Source organism: Anoplopoma fimbria, chromosome 19, assembly GCF_027596085.1.
Source record: "Anoplopoma fimbria isolate UVic2021 breed Golden Eagle Sablefish chromosome 19, Afim_UVic_2022, whole genome shotgun sequence".
NCBI classification, from domain to species: domain Eukaryota; kingdom Metazoa; phylum Chordata; class Actinopteri; order Perciformes; family Anoplopomatidae; genus Anoplopoma; species Anoplopoma fimbria.
This window is the reverse complement of record NC_072467.1, coordinates 22,288,467-22,308,687: the sequence shown is the minus strand read 5'-3', so window position 1 is coordinate 22,308,687 and position 20,221 is coordinate 22,288,467. Positions and strand designations below refer to the sequence as shown.

General features: G+C 40.8%; 1 protein-coding gene across 1 annotated transcript in view; it reads left to right on the top strand.

Moving 5' to 3' along the window:
- The first annotated feature begins 137 nt into the window (after positions 1-137).
- Positions 138-20,221, top strand: part of peak1 (pseudopodium-enriched atypical kinase 1) — a 102,009-nt gene continuing 81,925 nt past the window's right edge. Inside the window, 1 exon segment of the mRNA XM_054620091.1 lies at positions 138-397. The gene's annotated coding sequence lies outside the window, so the exon portion shown is untranslated.

Here is a 20,221-nt window from a genome sequence, read left to right as displayed (position 1 = left end):
TATATATATATATATATATATATACAAATATGATTAAGTGAAAAAAATACTCATTTATTTTCTTTTATCATTATAAATGCAGAACAAACAGTCTGAATGTCTCTGGACTGGATTTTCCACAGCAGAGCTCAAATTCTCTACATTGCGCGTTCACGCGGTTTCCCTTGGCCTGCCCAGTATCCCAGCGCGCTCGCTCCCGCTTCAGGAGCTGGTTGGAAAAAGCTGCAGCGGCTGTTCACCGGAGCCACGCAGAGAGAGGAGCCGCGGGCACGGGCAGGAGCTGAGCTTCACGCACACACACGCACACTAACAGGGGGGATTTCTTTCCTTATTCCTGCCGAGGACGACGGTGTCAAACCCGGGGGATTAAGCGTGGAGGTGATCGGCTTCTGGAAAGGTATGGAAAAGTTTTTTTTTTTGCACCAAATGTGAAAGTGTCTCAGCCACAAGTCCCACTCTGTTTTTTTTTTTTTTTTTTTTTTTTTCCCAGTTTGTGCAGCAGGGGAATGTCGTGAATACGCGTAGGGCTCTGGGTTTACGCACAATGTCTAAAGACTGCGTAATGTTGCAACACATGCTGACTTAAAGAGTGGTTTTTTGTTTTGTTTTTTTGTTTTTTTTGTTTTTGTTTTTTAGTTTTTTAGTTTTTTAGTTTTTTGTTTTTAGTTTTTTAGTTTTAGTTTTTTAGTTTTTTAGTTTTAGTTTTTTAGTTTTTTGTTTTTTTGTTTTTTTGTCTTTTAGTTTTTTAGTTTTTGTTTTTTAGTTGTTTTGTTTTTTTGTTTTGCCTCCAAAAAGTTACTTTAACGTGCACATAGTTTTGGGGAAAAAAACAACTTTGTTTACCAAAATTGGGACATGCAGCGTTTTTAAACATGATACAATAAAGGAATGAATAGGAATGAGTGGAAAGGAGACTATGACGCTTTGTGGTTGCCAGATTCGCCACTCTTCGTCCTGCATAAACAGACTCACTTCTGCACCAAGTTAAATGAGCTAAACATCACTATTACACATACAAGCATTGATCACATTCAGGTAGAATTTTGGAATTGATATAATGCATGTTATTGGTTCATTTGAATGGAATAAGACATTTGAAGTCATTAGTGTACACTTGTGAATCTGCACTTTTCTTTATATATCAAGTCATGGATTTTTGAAGTACTCTTTTCTAAGTCTTGCCACTCGAACACAGACTGACCAATCATAGCTCTTTATCTGTGTGTTCCTGTGTGCAGCAGCAACAACACGCTTATGAATATGGATTTTATTTCATCACACTGTCACCAAGTGTAAGTATGTTATGCAAAGGGTACAATTTAATGTTGCAGCTCATTCATTGCATTTACAGGTGTTGAGAAATCAAACTATCTTGTCCTCCTTTTCCATCTTAAGTTCTAACCTGTGGTTCCTCATGTTTTTCTGAAACTTTTACAAAAAACCAACATTACCCCATATTACCCCCTCAAGACAAGCCATTTAATACAAAGACTTCAGAGCTCTTTTTTTTTTTTTTTTTATCAGAGGCATACTTGGAACATTACTTACTCTCTGGCCCTGGAAATCAAAAAGGGAGACTGTAATTATAGCCGAGAGCATTAAACACACTCACACACACACACACACAGAAGATGCCAGTATCAGCACAGTGTTTGATTTTCAACAGCACATTGCTCACATAAAATGGAGATCGGGCATGCAAGCTCTGACAAGTGACGACAGAAATGAAATAATTTTATTGTAAAGCGTGTTAATGGGCAAATTGGAGGTTGCAGGAGAGACGTGGAGATTTTTTTTGAAAGGTGGTATTCTCACCTGTCCAGGTCTGTGGTCTCAGGTGAGTTCTGCACCGTCTAGAGACTTTTTGATCCGACAGACAGCTGCTGAAGGTTTAAGAATATATCATAATGTGTAGTCAGATTGAAGATGAGACATAGTGTTATCAAAACATGTAATTCTGGTTTGGATTGTTCTCAAGTAGGCACCAGACTGTACGCATGAACTGCTTTCAAAATCTAGTTTTTCATTGTTCAGAAAAGGTTTGAAAAATATTTTTTCAGGGAGGAAACTATGAAAAAATGAAAGTTTTCTTTTCTAGGAGACAGAAATCCCACATTGTGTGTGTGTGTGCACTAGACCCGATTTCCACCACACATGCTCATGTCCAGGTTGAAAGATAAGATATTATCAGTTTTAGGGGCAAATAAACAACAGCATCACACTCCAACAAAATCCATATCAGTCAAGTCCCTGATGCGCTTCTTACTGAAATCCACAATAGCTTTTTATTCTTCTGCAATAACAAGAACAACAAAACCCCTTCTGTTTGTGGGGAGAATGTGTTTGCGAAAGTGAAACATTCTTCAGTTTCGGTGTCACAAGTTCAGGCCAGTGAAAGTTGAAGTACAGTACTGCAACAAACCTCAGCCCCTTCTGAAAAAAAACCACACTGACACTGGGCTGCTGATAAATGAGATCGTCTTTGTGCGTTCTGGTCGGACTGCAGCCGTCAGTTCTTGTTTTTACTTGCTCTTGTTTTGATTACCGCTCGTGGCCTAACAGTGTCAACAAAGACAGGCGTCCCGCATTGTTACTTCTTCACCTGTTTTTAAAGTGGACGGGGAGGCGGATTCGCCTTCGCCTTCCGATAAAGCCCCTGTTCCTGAAAGTACGTGGGACAAATATTTGCCGGATTGTTTCCTACGTTTCTGAATCGTGAGCATACCTGAGATTCTTTTGTGGGAAGCAACGGGGAAGATGGTGTTGGGTGGTGATCTTTATCTTTCTTTTCCGCATTGGCTGCAAGAGGACTTGTGTCTGTCTCGCATTAGCTGTGAATGATAGAGATAAAGTCAGACAGTTGTAGGATGTATACGCAGAAATGATCAGAACCTTTCATGACGTTTGTTATCTCACGGCAGCTGCTCAACAGTCTGAAGTATTTCATTTGCCTTTCACCTTTTTGTATTTGCCTTTCACGGACATTCAGCTCTCGTATCGACCCGTGCTATTACAACAGCGTTAGGAGAAATGACATAAATGTGACATAAATTACCTTTTTCTGTGACAATAGGCTCTTTTTGTTGTTGAACAGGAATATCATAGATGACTCACTGGACTGAAGGCACATCATGAAAATGGCTGTGCAGTGAGACGTGCAAAATCTGTCCCCTTCACATTGCGAATAGAAATGAAACTTGTTCTTGTTTGCCGGAAAGATCAATGGCTTCACCTGAGCCGAGGCTTATCACTGTTTGTTCATCAAACAGATACCCATATGCACAGGAACCGGATGCCATTTAGCAATAGAACTAATTCTAATCTTTGGATTTCAATGATAAAGCAGAGAAACAAAACTACCAAAAATGATGTTCCAATACGCTGATTAGCTAAATGAGCTTGTGCTGCATCTTTAAACATCACTATTACATGGCAAAGCTACCTTTTTTTTTTTAAAAAGCATTGAGCACATTCAGTTAGAATTTTGGAATCGATATAAGGCATGTTATTGGTTCATTTGAATGGAATAAGACATTTTAAGTCATTAGTGTACACTTGTGAATCTGCACTTTTCTTTATATATCAAGTCGTGGGTTTTTGAAGTAGCATTGTTTTTTGTTTGTGTACCTGAGGCGTAATAGTATTTTGGGAGGAAACTATTGAATAATGTATGAGTGCTCACTTTGGTCCACTTCAAAGATGTGGAATTATGCACAGTCTCTCTACAATGGGTTGCATACAAGTTTTACTGACTGCCAAATGTTTTTGACGTACTCTTTTCTAAGTCTTGCCACTCGAACACAGACCGACCAATCATAGCGTAGCATCGACCAGCTCTGGCCGGTGTCCAACCCCTGTAACCTCACTGGGAAAGCATTGTTCCTTGATCATATTGTCTTCCGTCTCCATCGCAGTTGTGATTGGTAGAAAAAAATAATACACGTGCTCCTGAAAGATGTCAATTTGAGTTTTCATCAGAAGTGTTTTCAGTATACTGTATTCATTGACACAGGAGGCCCAACTGCCATCATTTCCAAATGTGTCCGCCAGCTGAATCTCACAAACATTTGTTTTGGAGAAAGTTCACTGACATAAATATTAGGTCATTTCTTGGTTGACAGAACGCATGTGTATATGCGGGCTCTGTAACAGATCTGTGAGGGAAGTGCCATGTGACACCATGACCCTTGACCTCTCCCCTTCGCCCTGAGCCAGGGATTGAGCTAGGTAACAGGTGTGACCCCAGAGGTCAAGGAGCGAACACACACACACACACACACACACACACACACACACACACACACACAACACACACACACACACACACTCTCTCCCACACACTCTCACACACTCAAAGTTGGGCAAGTTGCAATACAGCAGTAGTGTTACTCACACAAGATGCATTTCGTACTTTTGAAATAATGATGACAGTGATATGTGTGCGTATATTTTCCCAAAACTCTGACTCATGGTTATGATCTCGGCATAAAAATGTGACTTGTGGACCATGAGAACACTTCTGTGTGTGATAGCATCGGAAATACTGCCTCTCAATTCACGTATCTCCTTTTCTGAAGTGTCTTTGAACGCGGCACTGAATCCATCCTCTGCTGTTCTGAAGCACAGCTCTGCACTCTGACCCACCTGTGGAGAGTCGAATAATATCTTTATGGAGATCAATGGATTATCACAAAGTTTCTGATATCCATGTGAGTGTGAGGTCTTAGGGCACTTAGCATATATATATTTTAATATCACGCTCACAGTTGTCCCTGTATAATAAATGATCAAAATGAACCGATATTTTGCTTCTTACACTCGTCAGTTCACTGAAAATGCTGCTCTTGTTGAGTGATAGTGTTGTTAAAAATGTATATTTCGTGATTTTGGAAGTTTGCATTAAGTTCTAAAGTTCAGCGTAACACACACATATTATTTAACATCTCCAAATCATGGTCTTCAACTTGATAAACAACATTGTTCCCCCTTTATACCATTACAGACTTGGACATGCTGTCGCCCCTTATAAAAAAAGAAGAAAAATACCCCCAGATTTTAGAAGGTCAGTGGAGCCCGATAAAGTGCAGTTTTGGCTGGAAGCCGTGTTTTTAAAAAACTCCAGCCCCGTCTGCAATCACGGCAGAGCTGGAGCCCAGTTCATGAGTGTTTTGTTTTGGATCTCTAGTCTTGATATAATCCATGTTGGCAGCTACAGGTCGTGGCTTATACCGAGTACATTTTGCAGCTATCGGGCAATAACGTAGCTCCCTACCAAATGCCAGTGTGGTGTCCTCTGAGTCATCCAGGTGGTAAGATGTCAGAACAAATCAAAGTAATCCTCAGGACTCCAGAAGTCTCCCAGGTGAATGGTGAAATCAGTTCCACATCAAGTAGGTTGTAGATTGCAGATTTTATTATTATATTCCTTTATTGATCCCCATGGGGGAAATTCAAGTGTTGCAGCAGCTCAACTACACAGACAATAAATACACATACTATACAACTACACAGACACAGACAATAAATACACATACTATACAACTACACAGACAATAAATACACATACTATACAACTACACAGACAATAAATACACATACTATACAACTACACAGACAATAAATACACATACTATACAACTACACAGACACAGACAATAAATACACATACTATACAACTACACAGACAATAAATACACATACTATACAACTACACAGACAATAAATACACATACTATACAACTACACAGACAATAAATACACATACTATACAACTACACAGACACAGACAATAAATACACATACTATACAACAAAATAAAAAAAGCCTGTTTTTTTTATCAATTAGAAGCTTTATTTTTAAATTTAAGGGACTGATTCACCTGTTTGCACACTTGTTGCATGACATCAGTGTTACGCCAGGTCAGCCAAGTGTCATCAGACTTGTGAGTCATTTCGGTATCCGTCTTCTATCTGTGGCTTGTTGCCAGACGGTGGATGATAAAGGAGCAGGTCGCAGTGACGCTGTCATTTTATATCAAGCCAGAAGGCATCTCCTCCTGAGTGTTTGATCTATGAGATGGGAAATCATTTTCTCACCAGCAACCTTGAGGTTTGTTTGTGTGTCTGTGCGACTATTTTTGTGGATTTTTTATTTCTCCATGTAACCAGCAGGATTTGATCTACAGTACTGCCTTAAATGGGGAAATGTTACTACTAGGAGTTAGTTTATGTTTTGTTTTTTTGGGTCTCCTTGTATGTGGTCTGATAAAGTAGAAATGAATTATTGATCAACTTAATAGCTTTCATTCAGGATATGATGCCGCTTTACTGCAGTTTTCTGTTTGACCATCCCTTGTTGGTGCGTCAAGAGAACAAACAGTGTAAACTATTTCTGTTTCACATTCGAGGAATGTCGACTTTGTAAATATCTGCAATTATCTGGGAAACTCAAAGATAGGGCTTTGCTGATAAGCTATTAGCCAAGGTGCTGACCTTGAAAATGAGCCTGTCTAATGAGCTATTTACCTGAATTGGGGTAATTATGTCGTAAGGCTGCATATATAAACTGTCGGATGAATCAAAAGGCACATAAGCCCGTAGTGATGATGCTCATATCTAGCCAATCAGACAGGTTTATAAAAACAAATACCTTTTTTCCAGTTTGTCATTAATAAGTTAAAGTGCATTAACTGCCGTTTTGCTACGCATACAAATGAGGACAGTTAGCTTAGGTGATGACCTTAATGACTCAACGCCGGCTAAAAGCCGTACGCTGCTGCTCAACCGTTGTCAACCTTTGTCCTTTCACCAAAGCGTGTGATTTACAAGTGTCTCTCCTCCTCGCAGGCCAGGCAGAGTTCAGCCATTCAGCATATCCTAAACGGACTTAATGGGCTGAAACGGTTGGAGTCAGTGATTTAATGGTGTCCGATATTCTCCTTCTTGAACTCAATAGTGGGCGTGGGAGAGAGATACTACTCCTACCGCCATCATCGTCCTGTGGGGTCGGTAAAACACAGGCTGAACCAGAGCCAGCGGTGATGTAAGGTCTTTTCATTGTTTGACGTCTTCCAGACCCCTCACCTGTCTCCGTGCTTGTTAAAAAAGCACTACGGTGTCTCGTTAACGTCTCTTTAATGGCTGATCGATGTGGGTCGTGTCAGACTTTACATTAGCTGTTGCTTTTGGCCGTCAGCGGGAAAGACTAATGGACGAAAACGTGCCAGCATGTGGAATGAACGCTCTGACATTTTCGATGTTTAATGACCTGACGGTGCACTTCTGTCTCTTAACCCTACAGGAGTTCACCCCGGCTTGCAGACCATCCCCTTCTCAAATGGTTCCAACACCACTTGGATTCAGTTTGAATATTTCTAAAGGGCCATTGTGAGTCTTGGCCAAAGGCAAAGTCGACTCATTATAGTCAAACTTTTCACACAACTGTATTAACGATAACAGCCTTGACAAATCAACGCTCTGTAAAGACCGCACTCTGGCCTCAAGTCGACTCTCCGACCCTGAAACCAAATGCTTCATTTAGAGATTCCTTAAAGGGTCCGTTCCAGTGGCGTTGCATTCCAAGCTTGATATGTTTTCTGTTATTTCCCAGGCTCCCACTTACTTAACAGGGCAGTAGAATGGGAATAATGAGTGATGCTGTGGCTGTAGCCTCTCAACCGGGGTTTCCACCAGTGTACTTACTGGGCCTAAGTTAAACCCCCCGCTGAGCCTAAGCATCTCGGATATGTTTTTATAATGTATTTTTAAACTTCAGTTGGAGTGGGGCACCTTGGTTTGAAATGTAGATATAATGGTTGGAATTCTCACCAGTGACATCTGTTGGTTGAAACGTGAATGCACTGTAGGAAAACTGCAGGTCTGAGATCTTTACCGTTGGCTTCCAACTCTCACAGGCTAACGTTAGCAAGCGACCTTAGCAAGCTAGCCAAACTGTCAGTAATTGATTAACCATTTGGAATCTGGGTTATATCTTTTTTAAATTCTTAATTCATGTGATTCTGTGCGGGATTTTGATATAACAAAAACTAAATGGCGCCACAATTGCTGCCATCGTGCCAGCCCCCCGTCAAAAAAGATTTGCCACCAGGCCCTAAAAACGCTTCTGGCGGAATAACTGCTTCAACAGTATTCCAGATGGAGATTTCTAATGGCCTTCCACTAAAAACACTAAACAGTAGTAGTTCATTTTTTTTAGAGAAGGTCCCATTGAAGGATTTATTTTATATATGTATGAATGTTTCCATTACATAAGAACCTGTGGTATGGTAATGATTGTTCCAGGTAATACCAACCCACCAGGGTTACCAGGGAAACGGAGCGAATTGCTTGTGAAAAAAAATATGAATATATGGTCTTAATTTTTTTTTTCTTTGTCAAATGACAAATGGTTTAAGGGGGATAATAATCCATTATCAGATATGAATGGATTTCGCTGAGGGGTATTCATCACATTATCATAACAAAGCTTTAATTAAATGCTTGTTTGTTAGAAGACAGGAGAAAAATGTGAAAATAGCTGGAAGAGAGTGGTAGCAGGACTTATGGTAACTAATAAGTTAATTAGTTAGCTATTTGATGAACCCATTATTCACCAGCCAGGTTGGGCATGCCCAATCTTCAACTCTTGTTGTTAGCTTAATTATTTGTTTGGACTTGCTTGAACACAGCCTTGTTTCTTTAGTCATTTTGCCATGTTGTTACATATTTAATCAACAAATTGTCCTTGCATTAGGTCGACATGCATTTTCAATATTAAGTTTTCTGTAAATGTTAGTGTAAGGTTAACTCATGCTAACTACCCGGTGGTTAAAGCAAACTCAACTCGGCTCTAAAACTCATAACAGAATTATTGAGTCACAGCATAGTGGCTAATAATGTATCAAATTAAGGTCTCTGTTTTCACATATTTGCGGAGTCCAGAAAGTCCCAAACCAATAACAAGGAATGTGTCATGAGATAATTACCATGTGGCCTAATTTTTCTACCATTTAATTTAAGTCTTTGAAGGAACTTTGAGATAATTTCTTTACAATTTAACACCGAATTCTCCACAGATTAGTCTGTGCTTTATTACCATGAAATGTGGAAACTGTGAATGAATAAATTACTCTTTCTCCGAGTTTTGCAATCCTAGCTCCTAATACTTCCCTCAGTCTGAGAACTAACACAACTAACAGCCTTGGGCTGGAACGAGGGATGGCCAATAAAGAACCAAACAATGTGGTGGGAGATCAAAATCCGTGGATGAATCCGGTTTCCAATTTCATTTAGGGGCAAAAAACGCCTTCAGGCTCGGTCCCACAGTTCTGCATTTCTGGTGATTAAATCTGGGCGTGGATGGATATGGGGTAAAGCAAATAACGATGAGAGACAAATAAAATGCACTGTCGCCATTGTGAATGTGCAGTAGCATGCGTTTGAGTTCAGCCAGCATGTGTGCACACAAGCTCACTTTACATTTCCAACTGTCATCATTTATCTCTGGAACAGGTGAAAAACATCCCCTGCATCAGCTGTGTTTCAAGTCTATCAAAGGCCTTGGCTGAGTTTTACACCGGACATATTACACCGAACAGGGAAACATAAACTCTCTTAAATCTTTGGAACGCTTTTGTCGTGAACACATTTCTCAAATATCTGTTCAGTTGTTTTTATGTTGAATTTTAGTTGAGAGATTTCAGCGTACATAAAAAAAACAAAAAACAACACAACTTTATTACATAATCTCCAACTTTTAACAACCTTGGTCCTGTTTTGAACTCCATATATGGACGGATAATCCTCCCCTTTAAGGAATCTGTGGTGATCTATCCACACAAGTATTTGTTTGAGTTAGGACAAAGCCCCCGTGATTGGTTGTGGCTATGGTGAGGCCAACACATCTCTGGTTTACTCCAATGTGTTGAGAGCACAGAGGGGTGCTTGCTTTTGGCCAAGTTCTGACCTCACTAACTCTCGTGGACTTTTGGCCAGCCTCTTAAAATAACATGCTGCGTGTTGTGCTGAAGTCTCTCAGACATACCTCGCTGCTGTTGGACTTGTTTACGGTGGCGAACCTGAGCTCTGCCCGCTGTCGGAGATTACGGGGCTGGATGGAGGCCACTTACATGCCTCAATATTATCTCGTACGTTAACATGAACCTTTTTTTCAGGATGAGAATGGCAGGTTTTTGGAGGCGGGTTGTGAGAGTGTGTTGACTATCAGAACGATCATCAGGTACAAAGCTTTGCCTGAGGAAGGTACACATTATATAAACTGTGTTTTTCAGAGATTCATTTTCTTTCTCTCAGTTGTGTGGAATTATCCTATAAGGCTTATGGTCTAAATATTCTACTGTGTAGGTTTCTTAATCTGCATTTTGACAAAGCTCAGTGGAATATAGAAGTCTCATAAATTACAGATGAGATGGAGGGGGGTGGGGGTGGGGTGTGTGGCGCTTCTCTGCAAATACAGACATTAATTGCAAATGTACAAAACCTTTCCTCCACAGTTCTGAATGCTAAACTAGGTCATCGTGATTCACTTATTTTCCATCCAAATGTGAAATGTATAAATGCATTGCTTATCTCTTGCTCCTACAGTAAGACCCCCTTGTCCTGATCTAATTCAACGATGAACAGAGACGACTTTAATACCTCGGTGCCTCGGCTTTGGCTGATTTCAGCTATTGGGAACATTGTGTGAAATGCTGTCTTCAACTGTGGTAGCTGCCAGAAATATACACTGCCAATGTAGCGCGGCTGCTATCTAATCACAGTTGTATTACCGTGTCACACTGCATGGACCATTAAGCAAAATGTAACGACATGAACCCAAGAAGGGCAATGTCGGTACAGATGTCGTAATCAAAAAGCCAAAAATAGCAATGCTTCATTTGGATGTAGACAATGCAGTTCTGTAAATGGAGCACCAACAGCCATAGTAGAGTAGGCTGTATAGTCACTATCTCAGTATTCATGAGAATTTGTATCAGAATCATGATGTATTTAAAATCACATTTGCTGCTGATTCATTCTTGACGAAGGGTTAAACAATTGTTCGTTTTAGATCAAGCTGTTTTAAGCACCTTTTATGAGGGATGTATTGTACACGATCTGGCTTTATCATGCTTTACAAACTCTGTTCCGTTATCACTGGCAGCAGCTATGGCGTTAAGCAGTAATTGCAGGTGCTGTACAGTGGGCTGCTTGTGATTTTTCACGGTAATGTTGCAGCAGAAACCCCAGTCCGTAATCCTTTTTGAATGCAAGGGCTTTCATCAGTGGGCCATCGGCTGGATCACCATTGTGTTACCTCGTTCCATTGATAGTGGCTTAAAGGGCCAGTGTGTAGGATTCGGCGGTGTATATAGGGTGAGGTGGCATATTGCGACCAACTGAAACTTCTTCTGTGTGCCGAGCCGTAAGACATCAGTGGAAACATGTCAGTTGGGGAAAGTGCAGCTAGTGCTATTTAATCATTTGGAATGTCATGACTTAAAATTAGGCTAATTTCAACAATGTGGATTTTAGAAAGAGACTTCGCTGAGCGAGACACATTAAAAACAAACAGACCGGATCAAGCGAAAGGTGAAGACAAACACTATATTTATCTGTGATGTTCTTTCTATAATGTTTTTAGACACTAATAATGCCAATCTGAGCCTGTCAGTGGCAAAAACAAGCACTTTTAGTGGACATACATTGATTATGCGCAATTGCCCCATATGATTACATTGTAGCCTGTTTTACGTCTACCATGTGCAGCGTTCTCCCTCAATACTGGAACAATTTTGGATAAAAGTGGAAAACTGTTTTCCCAATTAGTCAGTTAGACACAAGTCACGGCAAAATGGCAAAATGTTTAGAAAAAAATGAAAGTTACCCTTTAAGTCCTAAGGTAACTCTCTTAAAAACTAAAAATGTTAAAAAATCCCTTAAAACGTTTTAGCCAGCATTTTAAACACAGTTGGTCTATTGCAGTATCATACAAAAGACTTGCAATAAATCCTACCTTCATTGTATTCTGTTATACCGATCAATATTTTTATTATTTTGTTCAAACCATTTATATCAATGAGGGAAGGCTAAATAAGACAAACCTTGTATAATGCATTAGGTTTAGCAAGGTGCACCTATTAATCTGACCACTGAGTTCAATTCCATTAGGAGGCAAAATTGTAATATTGAACTAGAGCTCACCCATAGATGTGAGACATTTTGGTTTCCAAATGAGCGTGAAACTCAATAGTGCAGTGAGAGTTTCACCACAAGTGACTCACCCTTGAAATGACACTTCTTGATTCCGCATTGATAACGAGAGAAAATGATGTTGAAGTGAATTAACTGGCAAACGCACCTTTTTGAGTATTTGTCACTGAGCATTCCAAGGTGGTTGAGACATTACGCAACAACCACGGTGAACATTCACCCCAGCATTCACCACCTCGTCTCATGTAAACAAACATCTGCTTCCTGTCCTCGCCTGACACGGCAAGACTCCTTTTTTTTTTTCTTTTTTCCCAAATAATCCTGTTGGTGCTGCTCAAATTAAATTTGCTGACTCACCCCATTTCCAAGTCACCCAGCTGAGTAAGGGGGCATGTCTCAAATGACCTGTTTAGCTGCTGTCGCTGTCACACACACACACACACACACACACACACACACACACACACACACACACACACACACACACACACACACACACACACACACACACAACAGCTCATCCCTGCTGTGATCTCATTAGCAATATTAGTGCATGCCGAAATCTCTGTAACAGTACCTTACCCCCCCCCCGGTTGTGTAAGCGTTTGTTATTTGGTGTGTGTGACGTGATCTGGATCACAGATCACATGAAGAGCAAAATGGCAAGAAAACAAACACTCCCATTCCTTTGAGACCCGGGTCTACACCCAGACCCGGGCCACAGCTATATCAGGCTGGCAGGCCGACGGGGGTTCTTCTGGCTGGTCGTCGGTATGGGATGAGACGCGTGACTCGTCCGTCTGAGAATGGTGTGAAATAAGGAAGAGGGAAGAAGGAACGCACGTCCTTATTCAGACGTTTGTTGTTTTGCTGTTTGAGCTGACATCTTGCTTGTAAAACTCTGGCATGCGTGAGTGTGTCACTGTGGTAGCAGGTGGGTGTCCTGCCCAGATATTGGCACTCAGCCTGTAGATCTGGGCCACGGAGGGAGGAAGAGGAGGCGGACGAATTGGAGGCGCTGTGATCCAGAGGATTGTTGACTGACAGGAACAGTGGTTGTTCACAAACTAGCCAATGAGCACGAGGCTAGCAAACAAGACCACAACTCAACACGCTCCGGTATTCAGTTCATTTTATATGTCTGGACTCTGTGCTGGGACGGCATAGTGCAGGTTCAAAGGGAACATGTGATTTTCAAACATAAGAATTGGCTTCCCACTTGTTTTTTCTCCTCCACATCAAGGAGAAGTTTCCGTCGGAATGTTTAAAAGTGTGTTTGTTTTCTTACGTATGTAAATGGAGAATATATATATACACACATGCGTATTTATTCTAGCTTGCATATTTCTCTCTTGTGGCAGTACATCTTCCCTCCGGGCGAGTGCTCGAGCAGAACACCTGCACCGACACGTGATCGGGACTTGGGAAAAGATCAGAAGGAACCCTTTCTATGTTTGTTTCTTTGAGCATCTGAAAAAGCAGGGTGGTCTTTTGGGGGTAGAGAGAGCCCTCAAAGAGGACTGGAGGAGGAGACGTGATACTATTTTGTACTCTGTGAAATGTTCCCGCTTGTGTTGTCCTTTCTGATAAATGTGCCATTGCAAAGGTGAAACGGGTTCAGTTGGTGTTAAAAAAACAACAACAAGTGATCCAAAATGTTCCAACGGCCATTTTAGAACTGCTTTTTAGAAGGGCAAAGAAAAGATGACAGATTTTTATTTATCCAGGGGGGGGTTGGTATTGTGGCGTTAGCGCTGGTCAGTCAATGTAGTCTTGCCATGACTGCATCGAACATATTGGCCAATAATCTATTAATGCACTCGTGTTTTCGCTCAGAACAACAGTTGTGTTGTAAACCAGCTCAGAATTCAATTGATGAAAAAAGTGAATTATTTTGTTCAAAATTATTCTAACTTAATATCATTAAAATATAAGTTAAATATAAATATTTATCTAAATGCATGCCTTTCCTATAAAAGGACATTGCTTGTTTTCGTTAAATATTTTTTTGGTATTTATTAATTGATTACATAGTGATTAAATGATATTAAATTATTTCAATTATTTTGCTGATTATTCAGATCTCTTTCTGCTTGTTTGCCCGCTTACTCACGTGTGTGTCTATCTATATAAAACCCATACTCACCCTACATCCACCAGCACTTTTTAATTAAAAGCTATCTCTTTCGCACACACGCTCATAAGTCCCCCACCATTACATCTCAGCTAGTTAAGCAAGACATGTTCATTTACTTTTATTGTATAATCAGGAATAAGGCTCGGTGTGGAAGCATGACAGAAAGGAGGACATGCATATTAATGAGGCTTCCTTCATAAAGGGCTTGAATTAAAGAGGTTTGTCACAGTCTAACAAAGGACGTAAAGTAACAAATAGAGCAAACACATCAAACATAAAGTGACGTTGAAACGTCGAATGAAAGCAAAATAAATATGATTTATTATTTCATAGTTAACATTTGGTGAGTTTCTGCTTCGTATTCGATGTCAAAAATTACCGTACATATCACAAGCTGCGTTATTTGTCCTCCTTCTTAAAGGTATGTTAAATGTGTCTTCAGTTACAGAATCTAGTGATTGGCATTCCGCCAAAAATAAAAGTGGCAGGTAGCCGTTGGTGCGTTGCACGTAGCGGATCAGGAAGTGAAACAAACTTTGGTGTTTAATTGCAGAGCAGTGGGCTTCTCTGTTTGGATTCAGCATTCCTATGCAGACCAGTTCAAAGAGGCTGCATGCTGGATTTTTATTCAAAAGTTGAAGTTCCTAGGTGGACTCCTGATCCTATTCTTTTATTCAGCCCCAAAACCAGCAGCTATGTGCAACAAGCCTCAGGTCCTCCACGGGTTTTTAGCTTTGATAGGGATTCCAAGTGCTGTGTTTCTTCATATGCTCACGACATTCACATTCCCACCTCTTGTGTGTGTGAATGTCTATTAACTTGTCAATCAGAGCTTTGTGGTGGTGGTGGTGGTGGGGGTGGGGTAGGAATCGTACACTCACAGTTGTCAAGATGCTGTATACATGTCGTAAAGATGTGGGGGCATAAAACCAGAAGCCCAGAGGGTAAGGAGTGACATCTCAGGCTGGATTTTAAATGGAAAGTGAGCCTTTACACCACATAGAGCTCAGCAAAATGGAGAAAAAAAAATCATTAATCCCGATATAGATCATTTCATATCTCAATAACTATCCCGATAAAGCATGTTTTCCTAACTCAATAAATAAATAGTCAACATGAAATAACATGGTTAAGCCTATTTTTGTATACTCCTGTGTAAATGAGATACTTAACAAATGAAAAGAGTATTTTCACATTTTCTGGTCCATGTTTGACTTTCTCACGAGCTTTTGTTTTCTTCAGCTCCACTCCCACATCTAAGGATCAGAGCTAAAGACTTTTTAAATTTACATAAATATTGCCGTTACGCAGTTAATCCGCTGTTTTTTTTGCGATAGAAACGATAAAGATAAAAATATAAACGATAGACATATTTTTATTCTTTTAAAGATATGTATCGTCAGTCCCTCAACTTACCAGTGTTTATTTTTGTGAAAATTAAGTTTTTTGTGTTCAGTGAATATCTTTTTTTTTTTTTCTCCAGAAAACAAGGGCACTCTTTTATTAGCAGAATTCTTGTGTCATTGTCATGTGATCCAATTATCTTGGTACTATTAGGAAACCACATAATTCTCTTAATTATATGTATAGTTCTTGCAACATGCTTGGAGTTTCTGAATTTCATTACTGATTCAAAAAAAAAACCCTGACATGGGTCTTTCACAGGCCTCTCATTTCATGACATCATCTTGCACAGGCTCCCCTACAAAATATCAGTTCTAAGGATCAATGAAATGATTTGCAGAAAAATAAAAAAATATTTACAGTGATCGTAAAGTGAGACACGGAGCTTTGAAGAGGGAGATTATCTTCATGATTGGCTTCATAACAGCCCTGTAGTGTGAATTCATTTTCTACATACATACTCAAAATGCTGACTGCATCACTCCTCAGGGCAGCAATAAAAACCACAACACTGTGGCCCCCCCTACGCAAGCTAGTCCGCCTCCCTAGGGAGTGTGAGCTTGATCCTGACTGATGCTTTAAGGCCACCCCATTGGGTTTACGTCGCTCCGTGTTTCATCTAGCCTTTGCTGCAAGTGGAGACAGTTTTAATGGTCAGCCCGTGTTTACTTCTGTCCAAAAACCGTTTATGCGTTTTTTTTTTCTTCGTACCAACTTGAGGCTCAAGGGCTCGGTGAGTCCGCCGATCTGTAATTAGTGCCAGCCGTAAACAACCGGAACCCCTCCGAGCGCCGCCACGGGTGGCTGCCCTCACCACGACAATCTGGAGTTTCCCTTTTGTCCTCCGATGTGTCTGATGTAGAGCCAGCTGCCCGCCCTGGGAGTTGAACAGTGTACCGTACGGAGAGAGAGGGGTCTAGACAGTCGGCGAGTTTGATTGAAAGAAGATATAAGAAGAGGAACAAACCTTGGATTGACATGTCATACAAAGAGGGTCTTGTTAAGTAACTTGTATCCAGTTCTTTTCTGTCCCCTCTGCAGAATCATGTTTAAATATAGAGTCTGATGCCATGGAAATGTGATGCAGGCCCTCTGCTCTCGGATCAGTACGTACGCCTTTTTCTGCCCCGGCTCCAAGATGCAAAATAATGACATCATAGCTAATGTAACTACGGGGGAGCTCAGCATTTCCGTCATTTGTCTCGTCATTTGTCTCGCATGCTTATTCTTCCATAGTTCATATCCCCTCAGTCAGTTGTCACAGCCTACCCAGGCTGCATTTCCCCCAAAGATGAGTCATGATATTATCCTTTTACTATGGAGACAGAGTGGCAGGCTTATGTTGGGTTAGGTTTAAGTAGACTTTTGGGAGTCTTTTGTTGAGTGTCTCTATGTGACCATATTATGTTGCTCCAGTTTCTGATTCACACACCATACATTATGTTTTATAGTCACTGCATTAGAGCAAGAACATCACCTCCTCAAACCCTAGAAATGCCTAGCTCTCCATGCTCCTGTAAAGGTCATGGTGAACTTTGGGTTGTTGCTGTCCTGGGATCAGGGCCTTGGCCTGAAGACATGCTCCATGGACCATTGCAAACCGTCGGCTGCCCATCCTGTGGCCTCCCACTCAGCCCACTCAGTCTGCACACACAGCCAATCCTGGCACACGGCTAAGAAGAGGAAACATCTGTGCATTTCACGCAAACACCAGAATGTTGAGTGAATGTTAGGAGAACCACTCCTGTCTGTCAGTGTCATTTAAAGTCTTAAAAACAACACTTATTGGCGTAAAATGTCTATGCTTGCCACGAAATACAACAAAAATCGATAGCTAGAAATGAGAATCAGAGATAGTCGGCTCTCAATGTCGTATCTTTCTGACAATTATCTCCTTTAGCTTTAAACTATTTTTCTTGAAACCACATTTCACTGCTCTGGTCTGGCTTGCATGAACAGGATTGTAATAAGCTAGCATGTCAAAGACTTTGAAACATTTATCTTGCTCTCCAAGCCCGCCAAGTACAATAATGTCATGTGTGGTTTGAGGGCTAGTATCATGCAAAGTCTTTTGATTCAGGTTCTGTTGCGCTTTGCATATTTCCTTTACCATAGGGATCTCTCAGTCTTAGCTTGAGTCGAAGATCAAAGAACCCGGAGCATGTGCATGATGCCCAAAGGCTCACGTCGTAACCTTTTCAAATCTTGTACCCTTTCGACTGCAGGATCCTGGCAGGTCCACTCAAAAAAACAAACTCTTGGTTCTGGTCTCCGAGTGATCGTTTCCCAAACTTTGTGCGTGAAAGTTGTCCATCATCATTATAACACAGGCCCAGCTCAGCGAGTGGGTGCAAACTGCAGTAGTGCTGTTAGGATGCAATAAAACCATTCGCATCACGGTAGCATTGGTGTGCTCAGCTCCGTATCAGCCCTGATTACCATTGCTTAACTGCCATAAAGGGACACATGGAGCTGTTTAGCTATCTGCCTACGTAGAAATACTGTAGCGCACTGTCAATTAGAGCCAGAGGAAGGAAGTGGTCTTGGCTAAAACCTGGAGCAAAGGTAATCCCAGGGGAGAAATGCCCTGACTCTACACATACTTTCTCTTTCTCCCTCTCTCTCTCTCTCTTTGTGGTTATGATATGTGGGGCATTTTGTCACTCTGGACTTTGTACTGCAGTTCTGCTTGAAAGTGTGTGAAGTTACTAACTTTATCTGTAATTGCACTAATGACAAAACCTCTTGCATTAATGTAAGATAAGTATGATTCAAATATCAAACATTCACACTATATAAGCTTGTAAGATTTTTACACATTCACAAAAATGTAATAGGCACTCACCCAAACTTGTGGTCCACACTCACACCTGCACATGTTCACACAAACACTCTGTTCACCCCCCCCCTCCCCCTCCGTCCTCCGTCCTCCGCCCACTGGCAGCCAATATTAGTGTTGGATTATACATTAAAGCCCGAGTCATGTTTAGCAAGTGGACCCTCTTAAAATGGAAAAAAAGAAAAAAAAAGAAGAAGGCTTTGGGTGTAAACAGACTCCCCACCTCTAAACCCCTTGGCTCTAATAGTTTGGAGCCACTAGCTGGGCTCCACGCTAACAATTCCTTATATAGCTTGCTTTCTTTGCCTGAGCAGACATCAGTATAAAGAGGGCGAAACCAGAATGCCAGGCCTGCAGGGATGAATTTAGGGCAAGGGGAGTGGTTCATGTTTGATTTCTGTTGACTCATGGCTTTTAACGAGAATTTGGACATGACAGTGCTGTGGAGACTAACTTTGAAAATGGTTCATTAGCCTGTTTTTATTATTAGGCTAATGCGCGGGGGATTTTTTTTTTTTTGTGACTGGGTGATGATGAAGTTGGAGCAGTGTTTTCAGGCGTAGGGGGCTTAGGGGTTCATTTCTTACTTATTCCTGATCGTTTCGTGGGGATTTGTCTTTGTTTTCTCACTTTGAGCCTTGGTTGACAATTGCGTGCTGATGCTGTTGACAAAGTCGTGCATCATATTTATTCCAACGCGCTTGACCGACCTCCGCGTGAAGCAAACAGGTGCCAGCAGGCAACGGAGCTTTACAGCTTAGTTTTGTTTTTAATTAAGAAGATTGAGCAGCTCTCTCTCCGGGGTCCACCACACCTCCACCTCACCGTGGTTAACCCTGCCAGCGCCATCTCTCTTTCTCTTTCTCCAGGCGTGGAATATACCAATCTTCTGTCAGTTCTCGTACAATTATCACAACTCCCTCTGCTGCTCTTTTATGTGAGTTTTTCCTCACAATTTGGATTGATTGTGATAGCAAAACTGTCCCTGATACGTTGTATTTAGTACTATCTAAGCAGGTAGTTGGGACATTTAGTTGTTTTTAGTACTATCTAAGCAGGTAGTTGGGACATTTAGTTGTTTTTAGTACTATCTAAGCAGGTAGTTGGGACATTTAGTTGTTTTTAGTACTATCTAAGCAGGTAGTTGGGGCATTTAGTTGTTTTAGTACTATCTAAGCAGGTAGTTGGGACATTTAGTTGTTTTTAGTACTATCTAAGCAGGTAGTTGGGACATTTAGTTGTATTTAGTACTATCTAAGCAGGTAGTTGGGGCATTTAGTTGTTTTTAGTACTATCTAAGCAGGTAGTTGGGACATTTAGTTGTTTTTAGTACTATCTAAGCAGGTAGTTGGGGCATTTAGTTGTTTTTAGTACTATCTAAGCAGGTAGTTGGGGCATTTAGTTGTATTTAGTACTATTAGGGGCATTTAGTTGTTTTTTTTAGTACTATCTAAGCAGGTACTTGCAGGTAGTTTTAGTTGTTTTTAGTACTATCTAAGCAGGTAGTTGGGGCATTTAGTTGTATTTAGTACTATCTAAGCAGGTACTTGGGGCATTTAGTTGTTTTTAGTACTATCTAAGCAGGTACTTGGGGCATTTAGTTGGTACTATCTAAGCAGGTACTTGGGGCAT